The sequence below is a fragment of the Halichoerus grypus genome, chromosome 5 (assembly GCF_964656455.1).
Source record: "Halichoerus grypus chromosome 5, mHalGry1.hap1.1, whole genome shotgun sequence".
Taxonomy (NCBI): domain Eukaryota; kingdom Metazoa; phylum Chordata; class Mammalia; order Carnivora; family Phocidae; genus Halichoerus; species Halichoerus grypus.
Window position 1 is genome coordinate 116,137,941 of NC_135716.1, and position 26,102 is coordinate 116,164,042.

General features: G+C 44.2%; 1 long non-coding RNA gene across 2 annotated transcripts in view; it reads right to left on the minus strand.

Moving 5' to 3' along the window:
• The window catches only part of LOC118523604 (uncharacterized), a 57,330-nt gene extending 38,728 nt beyond the window's left edge, over positions 1 to 18,602 (minus strand). For both annotated transcript variants that reach the window (XR_013447557.1, XR_004911197.2), the window contains exons 1-2: positions 18,461 to 18,602; positions 15,304 to 15,358 (exon numbers count right to left, since the gene is read on the minus strand). This is a non-coding gene — a long non-coding RNA (uncharacterized LOC118523604). The remainder of the gene's footprint in view (positions 1 to 15,303; positions 15,359 to 18,460) is intronic.
• Positions 18,603 to 26,102: the final 7,500 nt, after the last annotated feature.

Below are 26,102 nucleotides of genomic sequence, written 5' to 3' on the forward strand. Positions count from 1 at the left end.
CCTTAAGGAGCTTATATCATAATGCAGAGACAGACAATTAACAATAAACCTAATAAACAAGAAAACTATATAAGAAGATAGATGATAAGCAAAAAAAGAAAAAAAAAGAGTAGGACATAGGATGGAGTAGGGAGGATCAGGAGTACAGAGGTTGGGGAGACAGATTTTGTGGTTCTAACTAGGGTGGTCAGGGAAGACTCCCTTGAGAAGGGAGATTCAAGCAAAGGCTTGAAGCAGATAAGGGAGAATCCAAGAAGATATGGGAGAAGAGCTTCCAGGCAGGGAAGGAAAAAGTTCCTGACATTGGAGGACCAGCAAGGAGGTCAGGGAGTGTGGTGTAAAGTGAGCAAGGGGAGAGACACAGGAGAGGAGGTCAGAGAGCTGATGCGGAGCTAGATTCTGTGGGGCTTTGTGGCCACTGTAAGGACTTGGGCTTCTCTGAGTTGGGAGCCATGCTGATGGGAATACCCCAGTGGAGGGTCAGACATTGAAGTTGTGGGAGGGAAGGGAGAGGTGCTGTAGCAGTACCCTTGAGTGGATGATGAGGAAAAGGCAACGAGCACAGGCAGAGGGACTGGCTGGAGATGGGAGCACAGGTAGCTCATCTGCAGGAACAGCATGCAAGGCCAAGTCTGTGGGTGCAGATGGAAGTAGGTGGGTGGAGGTGGGTGGGAACCTGTGGACTTTCTCCTTGGATGGCTTCAATTTTCTCAGTGAAGTAGGAAGCAAAGTCATTAGCTGAGAATGAGTGTTGGGGGAGGAAATTAGTTAACCAAGAGAACGAAAGGACCAGGAACTAAGCATTAAGGGCCCACTAAAGGTTCATGGTCATGAATTTAAAGTGAGACCTGTCTGCGTGGCTGTGTGTTTTTCTCCAGTCATATTCAGCTGCACGGATGGAGGAGGAAGAGAGTTGGTTTTAACCAAGATTGTGGTTTTGCCAAATGAGTCTGAGGAAATGAGAAAGGGACAAGGGGGTCAACAGTATATGGCAGGATGTAATTATGATGATTGAGCATGGAATTTAAGCCCAGTAAGAAAAAGAATGAGGACATCAAAGGGGTGAGGGACAGTGAAAATGTGGAAGAATCAGTAGAGTATGGTCCTGGTGGCCAAGGGATTGTTCAGGCTGGGATACTACAGAGAATGAGCTGGAAAGATAGGAGGTGGGGGCCAAGAGCAAGCACATTACTATAGGATTATAGAAGAGCTGTCATTTTGGCAATGGCACAGGAGTGAGTAGCTGAGGAGGGGTCAAGTAGTTAAAGAAATCATGTCTGGGCTACCAGTGCTAGGGGTAAAGATAGGTCATGGGTGTTTGAAGCCATGTTGAAACTGAGAATCCCAGAGAGAATTCAAATGACAAGAGAACAGGGCTAAGCTCAGAGACCCAAGGAGTGAGACACTGGACAGAAGGAGGGCAAGCAGGAAAAAGTGATGTCCTAGAAGCCAACAGACAAATAGTCTGGAGAAGAGAAAGTCTGCCAGCAGAGTCAGATTCCTCAGAAAGGTCAGATAAGTAAGGACCAAACATTGTCCACCAGACTTGGCAGTAACACCTCCTCAGTGAATTTAGTAGCAGCTGGTGGGGTGAGGAAGAGGTTAAAAAAAAAAAAAATGGAGCAGCAAGTGTGGACCCCAGTATCTCTGAAGAAGCTCTGGAGCAAATCAAGCCAGTTGTTAGACTACATCTGATAGCTACTCCCCTATGGCTATAAGCTGAACCTACTGACAGGCCCTTCCCTGGAAATACAAAATGAAAAGAGAAAATACAAAATGACTTCATTGCTTTAAATCATGCAGATTAGCATGCGTACATCTGTAAAACGCTGTTGTCAAGACAACTGACAAAGCCTCACAAGCCCATCTCTCACTTCATTCATCTATCACCTTGTTCTATGCCCCTGGGTGCCTGCCTTCTTTCTGATGCTGTTACATAACCTTAATGTAGATGAGAACCTGCCCATTTCAGACACAGTGAAACCGTTATTATTTTTGGAATGGACAACTGCCGATTTGAGGAAGTGGTAGTGAAGAGGACCTGAAGTAGGAGATGCAGGGATGACCATGACCCAACATCCAACATGCCAGATAGCCCACTGACAGTCCCAGTTGGGCCACAGATAGCCTGAAGAAATATATATATATATATATATATATCTTTATCTTTAAGGGCCTACTCCCTGCTTATTTAAGAAACAGAATGAAAATATAAACCACCTATTTCATAGGGTTGTTGGAGAATATATTATTACTAACTACAAAATATGCTAAGGAAAGGTAAGGCATTATAAATGATATTTTAGTTATTCTAGGTCTTTTGAAACCTTCTTGGGCATTGACCAGGTTTAAACTATAAATAAGGAGCATCTATTTCACCTAAGTTACTGACAAAGGTATATTGGGTGACTTCCGTGATGTAATGAGCACTGGATACTATATAAGACTGATTAATCATTGACCTCTACCTCAGAAACCAATAATACATATATGTTAATAATTGAATTTAAATTAAAAAATGAAAATAAATAAATAAATAAATTTGTAAAAAAATAACAATAGGGTGACTTCAAAATGTTCAATGGAATTATTCTCAAAGTGGTATATTATATGAAACACAATCACTAATAATAGGCCTATGTCTGGGGTATGCAAGCAACCCTAAGAAATTCAAAAGATGACAGACATCCTAGATGAGCTCTGCATTATCTCTATTTGATAGATGAGAAGGTAACGTAAACGGCCTAATTTCACATACCTGTAAGTGCCAGAACCAGGATCCAAACATAGGTCTATTTGACTCCAGTGCTAGTAGTGGGTAAAATCTGAAGGCAAACTCCACGTGTGTCAAGCTCTCTCCAACTACCACTGCAAACATCCACATTGGAGTTGTGATGCATCCCAAACAGAGACCAATGCAGGTGAAGAAGAACTAAAATCCTAGATAGGACTGTCTTCTAGTCCAGAATGTCTTAAACATTCAGTCAGCGTCTTTTTTTCTCAAATGTGTTCAGTTTGTACAACCACACTTGTTACCTGATTTTTTTCTCTCTAACCTTTGACACTGTAGCTATTATGTGTCATGGTGTGGACATCCTTGGGTTCATCTTATTTTGAACTCTGTGCTTCTTGAACTTGGATGTCCGTTTCCTGCCCCAGGTTAGGGAAGTTTTCAGCTATTATTTCTTCAAATAAATTTTCTGCCCCTTTCTCTCTCTTTTCTCCTTTGGGACCCTTAAATGAGAATATTTGTTTGCTTGAGGTTGTCCAACAGATCTCTTAACCTATCCTCATTTTTAAAATTCTTTTTTCTTTTTGCTGTTCAGCTTGGGTGCTTTCCATAGCCTGTCTTCCAGATTGCTGATGCATTCCTCTGCATCCACTAACCTACTGTTGATTTCCCCTAGTGTATTTTTCATTTCAGTTCTTCTCTGCAATTCTGCATCCTTTTTATATTTTCTCTCTGTGGAAGTTCTCACTGAGTTCTTCCACTCTGCTCTCCAGCCCAGTGGGCATCTTTACAATCATTAAACTCTTTATCAGGGGCATTGCTTATCTCTGTTTCACTTAGTTCTTTTGAGGTTTTTGTCTTGTTCTTTCATTTGGAGCATATTCCTCCCATCTCCCCATTCTGTTTCACTTTCTGTGCTTGTTTCAATGAATTAGGCGGAACAGCTACTTCTCCTAAGTTTGAAGGAATGGTCTTGTGTATGGTTGTCCCCTGTGTAGACTATGTGTGCCTGGTGATTCTGTCTGGGAGCTGTGGCTGGCATGGCCAGGGGTCCAAGGGCACTCTGTGCTGGGCTGCCCTGGTGCGATGGCCAGAGCTGAAGTGGGCATGGGCCAGGGGTTCCTGGGGGTCTCCACACAGAGGACACCCTGGCAGGATAGCTGAGGCTGAAGTGAGTGCAAGCTGCTCTGTCCGAGGGCTTTCTGCACAGGGGGCACCCTGGCAACCCAACTGCAGCTGCAGCAGGTATGAGTCAGGAGGTGCTCTGTGCCAAGGGTGCCCTAGCAAACCGTCTGGAGCAGAAGTATTCCAGGGTGTCTTGTGCCTGTGTCACCTTGGGTGTGACAGCTGGAGCAGTTGTGAGCACTGACCAGGGATGGCCCCGTGTGTGCCTCACTGGGGCTCACTGAGGCAGCCTTCTGGCTGGGACACCCGGAATCCTGTTCCCGGCCACACTACCCACTATCATAGTGGAGGGGGACCATAAACAATGGCGCTCGCCATCCCCTCTGACCCCGAGATAGTTCCACCAGCTCCCTCGCTGTTGGCAGGGTCCTAGGGCTGGTTCCTCTCTTTTCTAGTTGCTCCTTTACATCCCGACTTTTTCTCTGTTCCCGGGGGCCTCCTGGCTCCGCCCTGCCATGGCGCTGAGGCGGCAGGCTGTGTGCCCCAGCGCAGACGAATCTGCTCAGCTCCCTCAGTCGCGTCCCCCCATCGCAGTCCCCAGAGCGGGGGGCAGGGGGGGTGGGCGGTGCGGGCTCCCTTCAGCGCCACGTCTCAGACTCTTGCCATGTCCAGTCAGCCCTCAGCTCTTCGGGAGGAACCGCTCTATACAGAGGGTTAGGGTCGGCGCGCCCCTGGCAGAGGCGAGTTCAGGGTCTTCCTACGTCGCCATCTTGGACCAGATAGAGCACTTTTTAAAAACATTCTTCTCCCCACCCCCGTCATGCCGTGTCAAATGCACTTCCCGCCCCTCCTGCAGTTGTCTTCAGCTGAGCACGTGGAGTTCTTTCCATTTGTTTTCAGCAAGCTGGGCTGTTGGACCGCATGATCGGCTGGAACCCGCTCCCAGGAGCCACCGCAGCTGTGTGCACACGCGGCTCACACGCCTTTTGCCCTTTCACCTTTGGACACGTGCGTCGGCAAACCCGTCTGGGTCGTCAGGCGCGCTGGCCTCACAGTGCCAGGGCGACAGGCCGTGTCCTCCGCCTTGTCAGTGCTCTATGAGCTCCCGGGTTTTATGCATAAGAGCAATGGGTTGTTAGTCCAATTAACTCCGCAGCTATTTGAAGGGCTTCTATAAGAGGAGGGCGAGCACAATATGTAATTTCAGCTTTTTTTTTTTTTTTGAGGAGTTTCAACCCTGCCATGAACTAAATCATTTTATCAGGTTTTTTTTTTTTTTTTTTTCACTTGTCCCATTAAACTACAGAACTGGAACATACTCATGAATGGTTTCTTTCTGCTTTTACTCAAGGAGTTCCTGACATAACAAAAACTGGTAATTAACTGGCTCGGAGACTTTTACAATAGCCTCTTTAAATAAGTTCCAGTGCGCGGCCCTGGCAGTCCCGACTCCGCACCGCTGATAGCGCCGCAATGCACCCGCCATGAAACAGGCTCTCGCTTCACGCCCTCGTCCCCCCAGCTCGCGGCCGCGCTGTCCTGCTGCTGGGAAATGCCCTCCTGTCTCCGCGTTCCCCGTGTGTGATTCCTCCCTCACTGCTTCCAGCCAGGCTCTGCACTCCCCAAAATGGCGGTCCTGCCCGCATCGCAGGACCTGACCTGGGCTTATCGTTGTTTCCTGGAAATGTGGCTGCAAGGACCCAGCCAAGGAGAACGTCACCTTGCTATAGGGTCTCACAGTAAGAGGTTATCGCACCCTAATCTGTCCCTCCTCTTCCACTTGCCACTGCCAGCCTTGGCAAGGACAACACCAATGTCTTTCAGCAAATAATCCAGTCCAACAAATTTACACAAAAGCCTCCTGAGTGGTTTTTCTGTTTCCAAATTTGCCCACATTACCCCCACCTCCTTTTCCACAAAGCAGCCAGAATGCTCTTTCAAAATGTAAGGTGTGCCCCTCCCTAAGGTTCCCATTGCCCTTAGAATGAATCAAATTCCTTACCAAGCCAGCATTACCTGGGACATACCTACTTGACCAGGCTCGTCTCTTACCAATGTCCTCACGTTCGCTCTGCTCATACCTCCCCTCTGCCCCTCACAGTCCAACTCCTTTCTGCTTCCCGGTCTTTGTGTCAGCAGCTCCCTCAGCCTGCAATGATCATCTGCATATGGCCTGTTCCTTCCTGCCCTCAAATCTCAATTCAGAAGTCATCTCTTCCTGGAGTGCTTCCCTGACCACCAATCATAAACATGCACTCATGCACACACACACGCACACACACACACACACACACACAAGACCAGTCATTCCGTCACATCCTCCAATTTTATTTTATTTTTTTTAAAGATTTTATTTATTTATTTGAGAGAGAGAGCATGAGCAGCAGGGAGAGGGAGAAGCAGGCTCCCCACTGAGCAGGGAGCCCAACGTGGGAAACTCGATCCCAGGGCCCTGGGATCATGACCTGAGTCAAAGGCAAACGCTTAACCAACTGAGCCACCCAGGTGTCCCTCCAATTTTATTTTTTTAATAACAATCTTACACTATAATTATTACCTCAATCCTTTGCTTACTGGTACTTGTGTTGCACTCATACAATGGAAGCCCCTCTCAAGCAGGGACCTCGTTTATCTTGTCATATCTACTCTATCTGGCACACAGAAGATGCTCAGGGAAAATTTCTCAAATGAAGTTGTTTGTGACAGGAGCTATGCTAGACACTAAAACTGTACCGATGACCAAGTACCCGTGTCTGGTATCCACAATCTAGAGGAGGAAACAGTCAGGAAATATACCATGTAAGTCAAGAACACTGAAAGTGCGGGGGTGATTCGCTATGGTGGAGTTCTGCATGGAAGCAGAGCCCTGCCTTCGGATTAAACCACCATGGCATCTCCAGAGCAGGGATAGGGGATCTTTGGCGAGAGTTGGTTCTGAGACTGAGTGACTGTGCCCTGAAGTTAAACACCGAAAACCAAACTGAAAAGAAGGTGGTTCCTGGTTAAATACACCAACCCTGTTACTAACTCACCCTGCTGTGCAAATTTATTAAAGCAGTCTCCAAATAAACAAGTCCTAAAACTAATCAGGAAGTGGAAAAACATAAAAATAATCCCCAGCCCACAACACACACCCATGAAAACAAGAAAGAAAGAAAAACGTTCTATATAAAACCCATGGGGCCAAACTCTGTCCTCAATTAGTGGTGCAGGCTGCCAGCTGAAGTCAATGGAGGTTTTCAGTCCAATAAGAGAGGCAGGATTTGGGGCCCACTATGCATTGCATTCATTTTTAGGTAATAAATCAGGAATGTCAAGTGGGTGTGCATTGGCCTTGCTGACATGGTAATTAAACTGAACAGTACTATCTTCCACACTGAGATCCACTGGAGCTCATAGCAACCGAGGAGGTTCTGAGGGATGTGTGTGTGTGTGTGTGTGTGTGTATGTGCATGTGTGTGTGCGTGTGTGCACGTGAAGAGATACCCTTGCATGGGCCATGTTGGACATCACCGGGTGAGGGGAGAGAATTCTTCCAGCCAAAGCCAGGCCTATGTCTTGCCCAGGATTAGCTACATAATTTGTGGGCCACAGGGCAAAATAGAAGTGCCCCATGTTCAAAAATAATTTAAAATTTCAAGAAGTGACAACACAGCATTAAGCCAAATCCAGGGCCCTTTCGAGCACAAAGTCCTGAAAGGCTGCACATGTTGCTCACCCATGAAGCTAGCCCTGACAGTAGGAATAATTCTGGAAAAGAAGCATGGGATCAGGTTTAAAGGTCTCCATCAGTATCAGAGCTGTTAATTTTGAGAATTTCCCATGTGCCAGGAATTGTTCTAAGTACTTTACGTATATTAACTCCTTTATTCCTCACAATAAGGCCATAACAAAAGAAGTCTAATTATCCCCATTTTCTGTTAAAGAATCTGAGCTCCTGAGGTCATATGGCTTGAAAGTGGCCATGCAGAGATTTGAACCCACAGAGAGGGATTTTAACCACCTTCTCACCTTGTTAGTCAATGCACATGCCATTCCATGTTTCTCTCATTCTCACACTCACCCACGTCTCTTGAGACCCATTCCCATCGCAATCAGGGACTGAGTTCAAATACCCACTCGGCGGCTTGCTACTTATGAGGCCTTATGCAGCCTTGAACAAGTACCTTGACCACTCCCATCTTCCTCATCTGAATAAAAGAGATTAAAATAGTACCTATCTCTTCGTGTTGTTGTAAGAACTTACTGAGTTACTTGAAATAAAGTGTCAGGTGCATAGAAAGTACTAACAAATGTTAGCTGCTAAATAAATATTATCCCAAATATGATTATGATTTGGAAACTTGACATAGAAGATTTCAAGCTAATTGCTGTCACTTGCTCTTTTCTCCCATTTGCTGGAATTTCTAGTAATAAAATTAGTAAAGAAGAACTATAACCTATCGTATTTCGCTTAGAAATTTACCCATGAGGGGCGCCGGGGTGGCTCAGTCATTAAGCGTCTGCCTTGGGCTCAGGTCATAATCCCAGCGTCCTGGGATCGAGCCCCACATCGGGCTCTCTGCTCCACGGGAAGCCCGCTTCTCCCTCTCCTACTCCCCCTGCTTGTGTTCCCTCTCTCACTGTGTCTCTCTCTGTCAAATAAATAAATAAAATCTTAAAAAAAAAAAAAGAAATTTACCCATGAGCCTAACAACTATAATTATAATAGTAGTATCTACCATGTATTTAAACTTACCATATACCAGGAACTTTACATAAATTATGTCATTTATTTTTCAAACCCTAATGAAGGGTGTCAAGGTAGTTAAGTAGGGAAAGAATTGTCTTCTTGACACATGATGTGAGGGCAACTGGATATCCATCTATGTACACAAGAATAAAAGTGGAACCCTACCTTACATCACATACAAAAATTCAAAATGGATTAAACACCTAAATGTAAGAGCTGAACTACCAAACTCTTGAAAGAAAACATAGGAGAAAATCTTCAAGACCTAGAGTTAAGCAATGGTTCTTAGATATGACACCAGAAGTACAAGTTACAAGAGAAAAATAAATTGGACTTCACCAAAATTAAAAGCTTTTGTGCTTCAAATGACACATCGAGAAAGTGAAAAGACAACCCACACAATATGTAAAAATGTTTGTAAATAATGTATCATGCAAAGGGACTTGTATCCAGAATATATAAAGAACTCTTAAAATTCAGCAATAAAAAGACAATTAACCCAATTAAAAATCAGCAAAGCATTTCAATAAATATTTGTCCAAAGAAAATATATAGATGACCAATAAGTACATGAAAAGATGTTCAACATCATTAGTCATTAGGGACATGCCAATCAAAATCACAATGTGATACCATTTCATACCCACTAAGATGGCTAAGATCAAAAGGATATACAGTAACAAGCACAGTTGAGGATCTGAAAAGATTGGAAGCCTCATTTTCTGCTGGCAGGATTATAAAATGGTGCAATGGCTTCAGAAAACAATTAGGCAAATCCTCCAAAAGTTAAGCAGAGTTTGTATAGGACCAAGCAATTCCATCATAGACCTATACCCCAGAGAAATGAAGTCATATATCAATACACAACTTTGTACACTAATGTTCATAGCATTATTCATAACAGTCAAAAAAGTGACAATAACCCAAATGCCCATCAACATACCAGATGAATAGATAAAACATGGTATATTCACACAATGGAAGATTATTCAGCAAGAAAAAAGAATGAAGTACCGGTGCATGCTACAACATGGATCAATCGTGAAAACATTATGTAAGTAAAACGAGCCAGTCATGAAAAACCACACGTTGTATGATCTTATGTATATGAAATGTCTAGAATAGACAAATCCATAGAGACAGAAAGTAGATTAGTGGTTGCCAAGAGTTGGGGGAAAGGAGAAATGGGGAGTGATTGCTACTGTGTATGGGTTTCTTTTGGGGGTGATGAAAATGTTCTAAAATTAGATAATGCTGATGGTTGCACACTGTAAGTATATGAAAAACCACTGAAGTCACTTTAAAAGGGCAAATTTTACTGTACGTAAATTATATCCCAATAAATCTGTTATTAAAAACAAAACTCCCAAATTCAAATGAGGTCAGTTTCATTTCCCCTATTTTGCAGACAGGGGAAGTGAAGTTCAGAGTGGGTGAATAACTTGCTCAGGGTCAAAGAGCAAGGCAGCAGGGGCTTCGATTTTAAACCTCCATGCTTCTCATTTCCACCTCTGTGCCTTCACCAAACTGCCTGCAAAGCTTTGGAAACGAGAAAAATTCCTCCTCAAAAGAAGAAAGTGGCTCTGCCACAGCTGGCTTAGATCTGAGGTCACTTAATTCAATCCTCATTTCCCCAAGTCCTTTGCTGCCAGGTTGATCCTAGGTCCCTGGCAGATGGGCGTGTGGCAAGGCGCACGGGAAGCCTATGAAAGGTCATAAACCTTATGTCAGTGTGACCACCGACCCAGACTGTGGCCTACTGGCTCCGATCGAGAAGTCTATCCCAACAATCAATAGTAATGGCAGAGGTTCAATTCAATTGCTCACAAATCCCCATCCATCATTAGGACAGCAGAATGACAGCCCTGGCCTTCCTAGGACCTAGTCTTTCACATTCACGGGCTTAATGCAAGTAGATGGTCCTTTCACCCTTAATGATTCCCCATTTCGGAGCACTGAAGCTTCTCCTGAAGTAGTACCTAATATATACTCCTATCATTTATTGTACATTGTATTTACTCTGTGCTATATATCATAATTATCTGCTGACCTGTCTTCCTCTACTCCCTCCTCGGTGTGACTCTTAAAGGAAGACTGTGTTCTATTCATTTTTAAATTTCCCACACCATGGAAACTTCCCATCACTTATTAATAAAAGTTCTGGTTCCATTCCCTGAGTGTATACTCTGTGCCAGGATCTGGGCTAACATTTTACAAGCCTGATCATATTTTGATTCTCCCAACAACCCTAGGAGGGAGAGACTATCACAACCCCAAGTTTACAGCTAGCAAGTGGCAGCCCAATAAATCTCTTTGAATTTCTCTGGACCTCATTCTTGGTCACTGTGAATATTCTTCTTTCTGGTTCACAGACACGGTAAAGGCATGGGCTATATTTTCACTGATTCACATCAGATTGTATACACCTGGCAAACACAGATGCCAGGCAGGGTGGTGTCAACTAGAACGTAACAGATGAACAGCATTCTCGTGGATTTGCTCATGAACAGTCTCCCAGGGGTCAGCTGCCTAAATTCCAATCTTCCCATTCAGAAAGCAAGTTTATACAATTGTGTGCTTGAGAATGACCTTGGTTAAAATTTCTATTATTATACTAAAGCAAAGTGAGAAATGGTGTTGTGTTTTTAAAGTCTGAGTAATTTAGTTGAATGCCTTTCTTTTTCTTTTTGGTAGAGGTTGGAATTTCCTACTATTTGGGGGTTATTTTTCTGACTGAGGGCTATGGCACCCACAGTCTGACGGTTGGTAACAACTTTCTGGAGTTTAGGTGATCACTTTCAGTGACTAAGGCAAATCATAAAAATGGGACTGTTGTTCCTCTCTCTTTGCAACTGGCTGGTTGGAGAATTTGAGGTACTTTGCCTCCATCCCAAGCACTCATAATGTTGATTTTTAAAACCAGCTATCCACTTCAAAATCCACCAGCCAGGACTTGAAAAGGTATATCCTCAAGTTCTTTCTTTGTGATGTCAGCATAGACAGGATCACAGCTTTATCAACTCTCCATAGCACGCAGAAAGGCCCATTTTAATGCGCCTTCCAGTTTCAACTTCACACTTGGGGACAGAATTTAAGACATCAGTTCTCACTGGCATGTACATGAGAATAACTGAGTAAGGCATAAAATATCTCCATGGCCACCTTCTGTTGCCTTGGCCCGAGGCTCTGTCGTAAATTACCATTGTACCCCTTGCAACCAGGTCACCAAGACTTTGATATCCTTGTCTGTTCCCACCTCACCTTACCACCATCTGGAAAGAGGCGTTTTCTTATTGTGATAGATTTTGTTGAGGGGGGAGGATGAAGTTTCTATTTCTGTGTCAGTTTCGGCTTGGGATATGTATGTGTTTTGCTTTATTTCATTTGGCAGAGGGAGGTTTATGAAACGGAACTTCCTTTTTCTTTACTGGTTGCCCTCTTTTCTTGGACTCTGCGTCTCTCCCACCTCCTGGTGCTTCTGTCTTTCCTAATATCCTTGCCCCCAGTAACTCAATTTCCCCCCCTACTACCAGATGGCTATCCTAAGACTATACATGGCCCAAGGAGAAAAATGGGGACAAGGGAGAAGAGAATGTTTGATGTTGGTCAAGATCAGAGCAGGCTGGGTTAGTTTGGCGAAGCCATGAGCTGTTGGAATCTAAGGTAACCCATAAGCCAGCCAGAGGCCCTCAGATCTTTGTGGGTATGAAGAAAATTGTCCAGAACCCAACTTACCCATTCTGTGGCCTTTGGAAACCCGAAGCTTTGCTCCAAGTCTCTGCTCCTTCCAGGAGCCCCTCCTCAAGGTCTTTGGCTGCAACTTCTGAACTGCCTCCTTCCCACACATCTGGTGCCTTCTTCATTTTCGATAATCAAAAGGTGAAACTCCCCCACCCAACTCTTTCACAGGCTTATAAACTTTACCAAAATGTCCCAGGCAGGTTTACCCTCTCTTTCCTTCCTCCCACGTCTGCTCTTACTCACCCATTTCCTAATTTCCACCCACCCAGCTCCAAACTTTTCTCCAGCTTCCCTTCCCCTCGGAGCCAGTCCAGACACCTCTCCCCAAGCACCCATCAAGACATCTCTTTTACCAAAGATACTTCTCCCCTCAAAAACAATCTGTTACCATTATTAGAATAATAAAAATTTTCTCCACCCTATTCCTCTGGGAAATCCTGGTGATGTTCAGAAAATGGGAAGAAGTCATGTTCTGCTGAGATGCTGTTGAGAGCAAAGATGACTTTAGGTAATAGTGAGGAAAGGTGAGCAGGGATTGAACAGGTAGAATAAGATTTGGACTGCACAGATAAGGAAGGGGAAAGAGAGAGGGAGAGAAGAGGTATCCAAGGAGAAGAAAAATCAGTGTTTGGAGGTCTGTGGGAAAACTTTGGTGACAAAGACATCAAGGCAAGGGCAGAAGGAAAATCCCTGGAGCTAGGCTGCCCCTCAGCTCTGTAGAGACTCTTGAGGGCTCACTCCCAGTATAGGTGGGAGTCTGGGCCTCTCGGAACACCATCCTGAGCCACGGGTAGGCCCTGCTGTAGAAATGAGACATTTGACAGCCCAACCTCCGACCTTGGGACCCTGGAGTCTTACAAGAGGCTTCCGAGTACTTTTGTTTCCCTCAGCATCATGCCCTCCCTGCAGCCTCATGAGCTGACTTCAGCAACACTTGCGCTCACTCATTGTAGACGAGGAATGTGTTGGGTTGAAATCCTGATTGAACAATTAACTAGCTATATTACCACAGGTGATTTCTTCTGGGTCTCAGTTTGAGCCTCAATTTCTTCACCTATCAGATAGAGTCAGTGACACCTACCTTGCAGGGTTCTGTGAGGACTAGAGCTAATCTATAAAAGGCACAGGGCTTGACATAGAGTGGTGCTCAGTAAAGGGCAACTGGTTACATATATGAATGTTTAATTTATGTTTAATTATCATTGCAAACAATAATGAACGTAATGTCCCATTAATTTTGTTGTAACTTTTACTGAACTATGATCAGTGGTGTGTTGATAAATACATACCACTGATTATAGTTAAATTACAACCAGATTGGGGGAGGGGAAGCCTGATTTGAGCATTTGCTGACTTCCATCGTGTCACTACTCCCATCACAGTCAATTTCAAACGACCAATGTGACGTCACTGAGCGTGGCGCGGGGAAGAGATGAAGGCTATCCTGCACATCCCTGACTATAATGCGCAAATCTGCACAGATGTGTTCAGATGTTACAGTTATGCATTACAGTTATGCACTTACAACTTACAAGAAGAAATTTTGTAGAATATTCCCACTCAATCAAGAATTGCCTCTTAACAGGAAGCAGGGATTGCCCCTTCAGATGTCCATATTCTCCCAATTCCACATTGTGCCCCTTTTGTCAGCATGTGTTTTCATGGTTTTTAAAGACAGAAACCCCCATAGGATGCATACACACATGTGTGCACGGGCACTGAGCTTTCCCACCCTGTTCTCTGACGATCCACATAAATATGGATTATATTTGAAAATTAGTCTTGACTAAACTAAACTCTTCTAATAGCTTGTAACATCAATTTAATGATAGATAAAATAAAGGAAAATTACATTCTCCTTCACTTAAACGCTAGGCCGTTTTAATTGTTTTACTAAAAAAAAAAAACTTAATTTCTCCCTGTAATTATCAATATATTTCCATCACCCCAGGAAATAAAAAGACTCCTTTCAGGGGCATTTTTAACACCTGTAAATTCCCCAGATGTTAGAATGAGTCTGTGAGAGTAGAGAGAAAAAAAGCTTATTTTATAGTCTAGCAGTTTCTCAGTTTGCTTTTTATTTTTTTAAATCCTTTCATTGTATTTTTGATTAGTAGTGGATAAATAATGTTTGGATTAAAAATCCCTACTGTATGATTATACTCAACACTCCTGCTACCAGTTAATGAACATATATCTAGTTCTCAACGTGAGAACCACGATGGTCATACCTAGAGCAGGAGGGAGCCAGAGGGGTCTTCTTACTACAAATTTTACTTGGTAAAGGAGCACATTGAGTTACAGAATGGCCCCATGATTTGTCCACATGGTGTCATATGGACTTTTACACTATGCTAGACCACCCTCCGTACCCTCACCCCCCTATGCACACATACACACACACACACATGCACACGTGCACACACATGAGGTGGGATATACAGTCACAAAATTCAGCAGAAACCATAACATTGGATATGCCCCCAAATGCAAAAGTAGGCATTTTAATAATTATTTATTTAAGAAATATTTATTGGACACCTACTATATGCTGGGTACTGCCATCCTGATACGATCTGTTTCTAAGCTTATGATGGAAACTCTTTTCCTTAAGTTCCTACATCGCTAATGTAACATGCAGCCCTCCCAGATGTAGACTTATCCATTGTGCTCACGAGAAACTTGACTGCAAGACACCATGAGGTTTGGGTTTACATTGATAACAAAACCTGAGGATTTTGCTCTCTGCTGTTTCTTTGCTTAACTCTGGACTTTATAAAGACAACAGAGGATTTGTGGGAATGATCAAACCCTTATTGTGGAAGAAGAACACCAGATGGATGGCTTGCTAGGCAGTTAACTGAATCAGGATTATGGCCATAAATTGTTTTTTCCCCTAAGTCATGCCACCAACGGCAAAAGAATGGTTCTTGAATTAGACAGTTCTGGGAACATACCTAGCTCCAGCACTTACCTGCCGGGAGAACTTCAGCAGGTTACTGTACTCCTTTGAGCCTCAGTTTCCTCATCTGAAAAAAAATGGGAACAATCCCACTGGGCTCAGAGGCTTGTTGGGAGATAATATGTAACCGCTCAGGCAGCACAGCAGCCTACAGGGTAATGACCCTACACATGTGAATTCCCTTTCCTTTTATCTTCCCTACCCACCCCGATGGAAGGGGAGTGGACAGGAGAACAGGAATTCAGGGAGATCATGAGCAGGAGGGAATGGAAGCAAAAGGAATGGAAAAGGAATGGCCTAGCTATGGGACCCCAAGAATAACAAAGGGAGAGACTGTGGTGAAGAGCAAGGGGGGCTCAGAGCCCCGCTAGGGGATGTTAACCCCCAGAGGTTTCAGAAGAAGGCCTTGGGGAAGCTTCAGGCCTTCTCTGGCCTAATGTTGAAGGTCAGGTGGTGGCGCTTCCACTGTGTCCTACCGGCTATAAACAAGTCACAAGGACAGCCCTGCTTCAAAGGAGGGGCATTGGAGTCCTCCTTGAAGTCAGAGTGCAAAGTCACATTTTAGAAGACAGGTGGGATGGGGTATCGTCACAAAATACAATCTACAGCTGGACACCTGGGACAAAAACCTCTGCTCATCTTCCCACAGTATGATACCTAAATCATCCAATTATAGCCATGAGGCCAAAAGCACGTTGGTCACTACTGAGAGAGTCTTTGCTCTGATCTAAAAGTGTGTGTGCACTCAGTTCAATCCTGGAATGCCATCTGGGTCAAAGGTTGGTAGATGACTCTGGCAGAGCCAGTAGGGTAGCAATTTGGAGCATTGGTCCTAAAGAAGGCTCTAAAATAACAGTCGGACCTAAAAAAGTCTCTAGGAATGTAATATAGGAAGAAAATTTCAGAGATCAGAAGTCCTCAAAGGAAGCATGCTGCATGTCGTTGGAACAAATAACTCAGGAAAGTTCTCAGAGGTGGGGAATGATACTCAGAAGGGAGCATGCTTATGTAACAACAGAGTGCCTTCCACTGAAGTGCCTTCTCAGGAGGGTGGGCCCAGCCAACTCAGAACTTTTGCTTTCCTGGGTGAATTACGCACATCTGACTTGTGAGTAGAAAAAGGCAGATGTTGCCATTAGAGACCCTTCATGTCTGCCCATCCCTCATGTAAATTTCAGCCTCTTCTCTAGAAAAATAGTAAACAGGTAATTGAAAGGTGATATGTCACTGTCTTGGCCTTGGACTCCAGATCCATTACTCTGGGCATCAAATTCCCTGCCAAAGGAACCGTGGGTCAAGGTTGGGTGATGGTCTCCATGTTAGAGCAATGGGTTTGAGACTCAGAGCAGGTCTGCCTTCCATCGACTTTGTTCTCTGGGGTTTACTCTGCATTTTGGAAGCTTTCACCCCAATCTGGATCCATTTTTTTTTTAAATAGGGACAATAATAATACTTCTCTCCATAGCATTAGTGTATGAGTTAGATGAGATAATGCACATGGGCAGTCAGTGAATACTGGAGATCACGTTATTGTTATTGGCATGGTGGCAGGAGGTAGCATCTTCATCCTTCTTCCTAAATACTTGCCTGGCTGCCTCCCCAGCCACAGTACAGTTTCAGAATGGCATGGGGTTGATCAGTGTCACTGTCACCATTACAAAACTTTCCCTGTCTACAAAGAGTTTGGCTAATAGTTCTCAAATTAAATAAAACACAGAAGATAATCTCCCATCTTAGAACACACAGTACTTGATATTGCCGATCAGGGAGCTTGCATTCTCCCAGAGCCATTCCTTGCACCTTGACAACAGAGGCATTTTCAAATAAATATAAATTCCAATAGGGGCAGTGCCAAGACCCAGTTGTGACAAAACCACCAGCCAAGCCAATGGAGTTATTAGGAATTATCTCTTAAGGAGAGAACTAAATGTGAAAACTACGTAATGCTTGAACTTCACTTGTAAGCATGGTTTTCTTTATGATTTGGGGGTGAGTCACCTAATTTCAAGTGCCTGACTATATTCAGGAGTCAGACCACCGGGTTTCTCTTAGGGAGTATGGGATGGGCCAAAGGGCTCCCCTGAAGGTGCTTCAGAAGAGCCGCCTCCCCACCCCTGCATCTCCTGCTCGTTCTCCCCTTTGCAGACGTAAACATGCCACAAAATGGGGCGAGACGGCTGAGAATCAGCTTGGCAGATGCTTCATGACTCTGCTAATATCAATATTAATTTTTGTAGGCTTCCTTTTTTCAGAGCATCGAGCTGGAGGTGCAATTTGTACAGACCCTGGTGTTTGGGAAGGGATTTGTGAGCCTGCTCAAAGGTGACTCCCTTGCCACTTCCTCCATGGCATCATGCAAGACTCTAGTTCAAACCCAAGGCAGCAGGGAGACGGGGGGGGGGGGGGGGGGGGGAAGCAGTCAAGCCATTTCTCACGGGCCAAATCGCAGAGGCTGAAAAACAAGTACCTGGGTATTATGCGCCTGCCTCTCTGGTGTTTTTGCCGCCAATTTCCCACTTGGCCACATGTGCACATTTAATTAATGTTCTGCTCATCACCTCCTGCAAGTCATTAATAATGATGCTCTGTAGATAGCAGCCCATCTCAGAGCCTGCCAGAAGCATGCCACTGGCCACCATCTCCCGAGCAGTCCACGGCCGCCCACCGGCTGCTCACGTGGCCTTCCAGCCAGGTTTCAATCAGTGAGACAGAGCTCAGAACCAGCTCGGCTGAATTCATCTTTCAAGTGAGATTTCCGGATGCATCCATTTCATTTCCTTCACCCACTAATGTTGTGGAGGTTTTTTTTTTTTTTAATTCTATTAAAAAATGCAATTAAATTTGTCTCATGGAATTTGCTCTTTAAAAATCCAGACAGCTGCTTGCTCATGGTGGCATTATGCTCTTGATTCTTATGCATTTTTTCCTTCGTCTCCATTCCATTACTTTACTGAGGATTAAAGACAGGCTTACCAGATGGCAAATGCCAGGATCTCTTCCCACCCCCACCTCCCATTCGGAAGACTAGTATCATATCAGCCATAATACATACCCTGGGTTCCTCTACGCAGCTCTTGGAAGAGACAGCAATTGTTTCATTTAAATTCATTAGCTAATGCCCAAAACCCAGTGAAGGGGCAGGAGGTTAGGAATGAGAAAACCTAAGTACCATTCGCAGGAACTTGCTGGAAATGCTGCAACCAGTCTCTCCCCCGCCGTGCCTCAGTTTCTTCATCTCTCCCACCTCACTTGCTTCCTCCACCAGCGCTCAGCCATAAAGCACTCGTCAGGCTGGGAAGCAAATGAGGTAATGTCTGTGGCAAGATGGCTTGTGCGTTTCCAAAGAAAGACACCGTATAAAAAGCATTCTGATTGCTAACAGTCAGAGATGCTGAGGATTTGGCCTGGCTGGCTTCATAAACTATTTAACTGCCTGCTTCTTGCAAAAACTATTTTTATCAGTTAATTACACATTTTTCTTATTAAATAACAATGTCAAAGCATTTCTTGCTCATTTTCTTGTCATGATTAATTTAATCTGCCTTCCTTTATTAAAAGTCCAGTTTTCCTTCTCTCGTCTTATCCACCCTGCTAGACTAGTAAAAACCCCACGACCATTCAACTTCTCTGATTAACATTAACCCATTCTACTTCTGTTCTTTTCAAATTTTCCCAAATCCCTGAAATAGTCTCTTTCTCTCACAAGAATGTGTGTCTGGTGTCTAAGGAAGCACCAAACTCTAAAGAAAGGACGTTGCCCTAATGAATGGCTTCCCTTCTCTCTTTTCTTGGGCCTTCCACCAAAAGGCAAATTCTCAGAGGTAGGCCAGATTTAAAGGCAGCCCTGGGTCTTAGCCTGCCTGGGGAGAGACAAGAAAGTCAGAGAGAGAGCACTGGTCATGTTTGATTTCAAAACAGGCACACATGTGATGTGCCCAGGATTTGGGGGAAAAAATAAGAAGAGAAATGCCAATGGCATTCACCACACTGTAAGACTCTTTCCTGCTGTTGTTGTTATTATTATTTATAATTACTGATTATTGAAATAATATTAATAATACTGCTATGATTATATACTTAAGCCCTTGACATGGAAAGGGGACATAAGGCATTATTATTGTGTGGTTCCTGCTATTGCTTGGACTCACAGAGAGACATTAGAACTTTGAGAAGAGAAACCACAGTTTTCGAGGCAAAGTAGTTAACCCCAAGAATTATAGACATGGTAACAGAAAAAGTAACTTCACATGTTTTATCATTATCATTATTATTATTATTAGCCACTTGTAGTAGTAGGCAGCATCTAAAATGACTGCCTCCAAATATTCCCTTCTCTGTGTAATCTCCTCCCCGTGAGCATGGGCTGGACTTATTGACCCACTTCTAATGAATGGAATTCCCCATAAATGATGAGACATCACTTCCAAGAGTGAGTTACACGAAGTCTTTTTTCTTAGATACCTTCCCTCACTTGCCAGTCACCAATGGGTGAGCCGCCCTATGATCAGGCCTGGATGGCAAGGGCTTGAGACACATCCTGTGACAACTGAGGCCCTCAGTCCTAGGATCCATGAGGAAGAGAACCCTACCAATAACCACACAAGTCAGCTTGGAAGCAGACCCTCCCCCCAACTGAGGCTACAGATTAGACTGCAGTCCCAGAAGACAGCTTGATTACAACCACATGAGACATTTCGAGACAGAAACACTCAGCTAATCCACACCCATATTTCCATAGCCCGCAGAAACTCTGTATAGTAGATATTTGGCTTTTTTAAGCCACTACATTTTGGGGTAATTTGTTACTCAGCAGTTAGTAACTAATACATGACTCTTCCTACAGCAAAGTTAATCCAGAAGTAACACTACATACTACAGGGATGGGAGAAAAAATACTCTGCCTCTCTATCCTTTGCCCATGAAATTATTAATCAACCAAAACCCTTTATCTTGCTGGATGTGATCTTAAAACCTTCTCAACACAACTCTCCAAGCGGCCATCCCCAATTAGTTGGTCTGGCAGATGAGAGAAAATCTATTTGCAGACCCCTGAACAGTATAAAGAGAAGACTTGGAGTTAAAAGACCTGATTCTACTCATAAGAGAAGAGACTTTGGGTGAATCACTATAATCACTTATACTCTCTGAGCTTCATTTTCCTCTTCAATAAAATGGAGGTAATCTGGGGACCCTGGGTGGCTCAGTCAGTTAGGCGTCTGCCTTCGGCTCGGGTCATGATCCCAGCTTCCTGGGATCGAGTCCCACATTGGGCTCCTTGCTCAGTGGGGAGCCTGCTTCTCCCTGTCCCTCTGCCCCTCCCCCTGCTGTGCACGTGCATGCTTTCTCTCTCTCTCCCTTTCTGTCCAATAAATAAATAAAATCTTTAAAAAAAAATGGAGGTAATCTGTCTGGGTGCTCTGAGGTACAAGGAACACAATACTAAACTAAGATAGCCTGAGGAAGATTCGTCTTCTTTCCAGCTGGCCACCATCAGCATGTTGGCATCTCCCCACAAGATGGTTATAGCTGCTCCAAGCCTCACGTCCTCCCAAAAGAATGCCCCTAGGCATGAAAAGGGAGCGTTCTTGTCTCCTGGTCTATATGTGAGAAACATTTTCTCCAAAAATATCCGCAGGAGAATTCCCCAGACATCATATTGGTCAGACCTGGCTTACATGCCTATCCCTAAGTAATCACAGGCTAAGGAGATCTGGCTGAAACCGTGATCAGCTTAGACTATCCCCATTTCACCCCTGAGCTTTGAAGAGGCCTACTGGCCCCTAAGGAGATGGCCATCCAGAGAAGAAAAGCAGAAGCAGATTTTGAGCTTCTTCATTTTTTTTTTAAGATTTATTTATTTATTTGACAGAGAGAGAGAGCAGGAAAAATGGCAGGCAGAGGGAGAAGCAGGCTCCCCGCTGAGCAGAGAGCACAACTTGGAGCTCGGTCCCTGGACCCTGGATCATGACCTGAGCCAAAGGCAGACGCTTAACCAACTAAGCCACCCAGACGCCGCCAGAATTTGAGTTTCTATGCACATAAAATGAAGAGGGGGAAGTTAATGCTGGGTAAATGTGTTAGTTCACATAGGCCAACTTATGCTGGAGTATTATATATATATATATATATATATATATATATATATATATATATATATATATTATGGCTTAACCCAATGAAATCTTATTTCTTGCTCATACTACATGCCCCATGCAAGCCAGTCAGGGCCAGGCCGACAGGGGCTCCACCTCTTCAACACAAGGCCTGGGATTGGCTATAGGAGCGTAGAAAACCTGGAGTGGACTTTCCTCCTATGTCACTTTTACTCACGTTTTTTTTTGGCCAGAACCAGTCAACGACCCCACTTAACTACATGAGGGCTGGAAAGTCTAATCTTCCTTGTACTGGAAGGGGGAAAAATGGAACAGGAATGGTTTTGACCCCAATAGACAAACAAGACTGTCTGCAATAAAACCATATCTCCTCAAAAGATTTTAGGAGGTTCAAATGAGACAATGTATTTATCCATTTCTCAAACATTCGTTAAATACATAAGGCCTACCAAGTACTAAGCTGGGAGAGCTCAATAAAACAAAATCACCACCCTCCTCACAGATATAACCATTGAGAAGGTAATCACACATCTGAATCTGAATGTCAATCAAAATTTATTTGCCCTTAGGGGCGCCTGGGTGGCTCAGATGGTTAAGCATCTGCCTTCAGCGCAAATCATGATCTCCAGGTCCTGGGATTGAGCCCCGCGTCCGGCTCCCTGCTCTGCAGGGAGCCTGCTCTTCCCTCTCCCTCTGCTGCTCCCCCTGCTTGTGCTCTCTCTGTCTCTCTCTCCTCCCCCTCTCAAATGAATAAAGAAAATATTTTTAAAAAATTTTTAATTGCCCTTTTCTTCCCCTTCCAAGTCTTCAGTGCTCACCTCACATATTTTGTGTTCCTATTATTGGTTTTAATTTTGTCTTCCTATTGTTGGTTTCAAAGTCTTTGCAATGCCCTCAAGAGGAGTCACAATCAGAAAGGACGAGGGGACTAATCTGGAGTGGCGGTGTCCAGGGATGAGGGACAAAAGTTATGGAGACAACACTGTAGGCAACTCCAAACTACCATCTTTCCGTTGATCCCCCTCAGCTTGCAGCTTTGGAAGAACCAGTTGTTACCTTGTTTCTTTCCAAATCCCTTTACCTGTGGCTCGGGACCTCATGAGAGAGAAGACTCCTGCTTGAGTCAGTTCTAACAGTTCATTCACTTCCCTCCTCCTTTAGCCACCATTATTTTTGCTGGTTTCACCCCTCTCCTGAGTGTCAGCTTCTTCAGGAAGGTACCATGACATTCTTAGGGTGGGTAAGTCTGCAGTTAGAGAGACCCCGGAATGTCAGTAGCTTCATACAAACTGCTTGCTGGGATTGCCTATTCAATTCAGGTCTCTGCAGAGGGTCTTCCCCACATGGTCATCAGAGACTAAAGCTGACAGTGGTTTTACATTTTCAGCCATGGCTTCTAGGCTTGCCCCGGGCATTGACAGCCCCACAAACCGGAGAAGAAAGATCATGGACAATACACAAGGGAGATTTACAGCAGGCTGGGTCTGAAAACAGCATCCTTCACTTCTTCTCATATACCATGAGAGCAAACTCAGTCGCATGACCACACCTAATTGCAAGGGAGGCTGGGAAATGTAATTTAGTTATGTGCCCAGGGAGAAAGGAGAACAGATTTTGGTGGACAGCTAGCAATCTCTCCCACACTCACCCACACAACTTCTTATTTTTCAACTTGGCAAAAGCTGAGTTCATGGAGTATTTCTATACAGCATTATATTCTTTGGTCTGCCAAGGCAATGATCTTTCTGGGAGAAGATTCACAAATCTCACAGTGCAATTAATGGGCAGAGATCTGACCCACTGGCCATTTTGCCTGTGGTATCCCTCCATCTCAATTCTCAATCAGGTTCACCAATCCTAGATGTAATCTTGAGAATATAAAGTGACCTAGACATTTCCAACTTAGGTACAAGCCAACAGATGCTCCCCATGAGAGAATCATCCTTTTCCAAGCAGTAACAAGGGGAGAAAGTCTTATGTGAAACACATTTCACCAGACATAAGACTTTGGGAGAGGTGCCTCTCTGAGCATCTTTCATTCACTCATTCACTGAACAAATATTTATTGAACACCCAGGTATGTATCAGGCATTATGTTAGGACTGGCAATAAACACCATGAGGAGCCAGGCTGACATGATCTCCTGGACCCTATAGCCTAGACCAAAAGAAGAAAGTACCTAGAAATATGAAGGAAATACATACTATGATTAAGTAATTATAAAAGAAAAACTGGGGCAAAGGCAGAGAATAACAGCAGAGAGGGGAGGGGTGACAGGTAAGTTAAGACCTGGAGGATAAGGTATAGCCATGCAAAAGGGGAAGGAAGAGGAGGCAAGCACTCCAAGCACAAGGCACAGCATGTGCAAAGTCCGTGGGAAGGGCAAGAGCCTGACGTGGCTGAAAATGATGAGGGAAGAACTGGCAGGAGATGAGACCGGGGTAGTGGGCAAGGCCCACATGAAGAGTTTTATAGGTCTGGATGTGGACTTTGAATTGGAATCTGAATAAAACAAGAAGCCATCTAAGGCTTTAAGTAGTAAAGGGACATGACTCCACACCACGTCAGCCCGTTACAGCTGCCGTCACAAAGTACCATAGACTGCGTGGCTCATACAACAAAAACATGTTGTCTCCCAAGCTCCAGAGGCTGGAAGTCTGACATCAGATATCAGTGGGGCTGGTTCCTGGTGAGGGCTGTGAGGGCCAATCTGTTCAAGGCCTCTCTGCTAGCTTCTGGTGGTTTGCTGGCGATCTTGGCATTCCTTACAGATGGCGCTCTCCTTGGGTCTTCACATCATCTTCACTCCAGGTGCATCTTTTTCTCTCCACGCGGCATTCTTTCTATAAGGACTCCCATTGTAGAGGCTAGGCGTCCCCCCTACTCCAATATGACTGACCTCATCTTACCTACTATGTCTGCAATTCCTCCATTTCTAAAGAAGGACACATCTGAAGTACTGTGTTAAAACTTCAGCATATGAATGGGGAGGGGGACAGAACTCAACCCATAACAGGAACTTTTAAAGATTTATGCTCTGCTCTGCCTGTTATGAGTGGAGGGAAGATGGAGTTAGGGTCGAAGTAGAGAAGCAAGCTGGCAGGCCGGTGTCACTGTCGCTGGTGATGTTTGCCTGGTCCAGAGGTCCAAGGAGATTTCGGATGTATTTTGTTGATAAAACTAGCATGATGGCTGATAGATTGTATTTCTTTTTTTTTCTTTTTCCTCAAACTTTATTTATTTATTTACTTTTTGCTTCTCAAACCTTATTTTTTTTATTTACACAGACCTCCCTTTATTTTTTTTTAATTTTTTAAATTTTATTATGTTATGTTAGTCACCATACAATACATCATTAGTTTTTAATGTGGTGATCCATGATCCACTGTTTTCGTATAACACCCAGTGCTCCATGCAGTACGTGCCCTCCTTAATACCCATCATCGGGCTAACCCATCCTCCCACCCCCCGCCCCTCTAAAACCCTGTTTGTTTCTCAGAGTCCATAGTCTCTCGTGCTTCATCTCTCCCTCCGATTTCCTCCCCCTTCACTGTATTTCATTGGTGAGGGAAAGGGATGAATCAAGGGTGACTCTTTTTTTCTTTTTCTTTTTCTTTTTCTTTTTCTTTTTCTTTTTCAGGACAACTCTTAAGTTTCCAGCTTGAGCAAGAAGGAAGATGGGGCTACAATTTGTGAGAGGAGGAGGAATTGGGGGAGAGACGTGTTTTGGTTTCATTTGGGCTGCGTTAAGTTGAGGTATGTGAGCCATCCACGTAGATCGGCCACACAGGCAGCTACATATAAGAATCAAAGGAGAAATCCGGGCTCGAGATAGGAATGTGGAGCCGTCAGCATATAGAGTATTTAAAATCACTCGGTCTGGCTGAAGGAGGGAGTTCCCCTCTTCCAGCACATCTCATCGCCAGCAACCCAGCACTACCAAAGTCTTTTATCTTGATGTCTCTGTGGAGTTGCCCAGGCCTACCAGGGGCTTCTGAACTAGAGACTCAGAGGCTCTGTTGCTCTGTCTTGAGGGCGGCAGAGGGCTAAGAATCCTATCTCACGTGCCAACCCCTGATTGTTCCGCCTCAGTCTCTACGCACATCCCATGGATCCTTGGTTTCTGGAGAAGATGAAGACTGTGCTCCCAGTTTTCTCAGGCTTAAACAAAGCGTTCATCATCCACACCAAAGAACACCCACTTGGCCCAATGTACGCGTCCACCCAAATCATAAGAACGTTGGGGAATGTGCATACACACACCCCGTCCCTTCGACAGAAATGACCTAAACTCTGTGAGGTTCGCATGTCCCTAGAGATGATCTCATTTGCCTGCTTCAAAAGCGCTTTGGTCTGCGCAGCCGGGAGCAGCAAATTTACACTTCAAAAAGCAGACAGCTTTTTCCACATCTTATTCACTTAATGGGTGAGAATGTAAAATTAGTTCCGTTGCTGATGAGGACCTTGAGCCAAATGAAAAGTGTTCATTTGTCAGCACAGACTTACAGCCTGAGACATGATTATATAGCTAATCCAATAATGGGTTTTGATGCCGAGCATTTATTTATATACAGTATGTCTTGTTATCTGTTGATAATCAGGACCTACAATTTACTCTTTCTTGTGCGTGTGGTGTAAAATAGCAACATCTCCCAGACATACCGCATTTAAGTACCAACATGCGAAAACATACGAAAA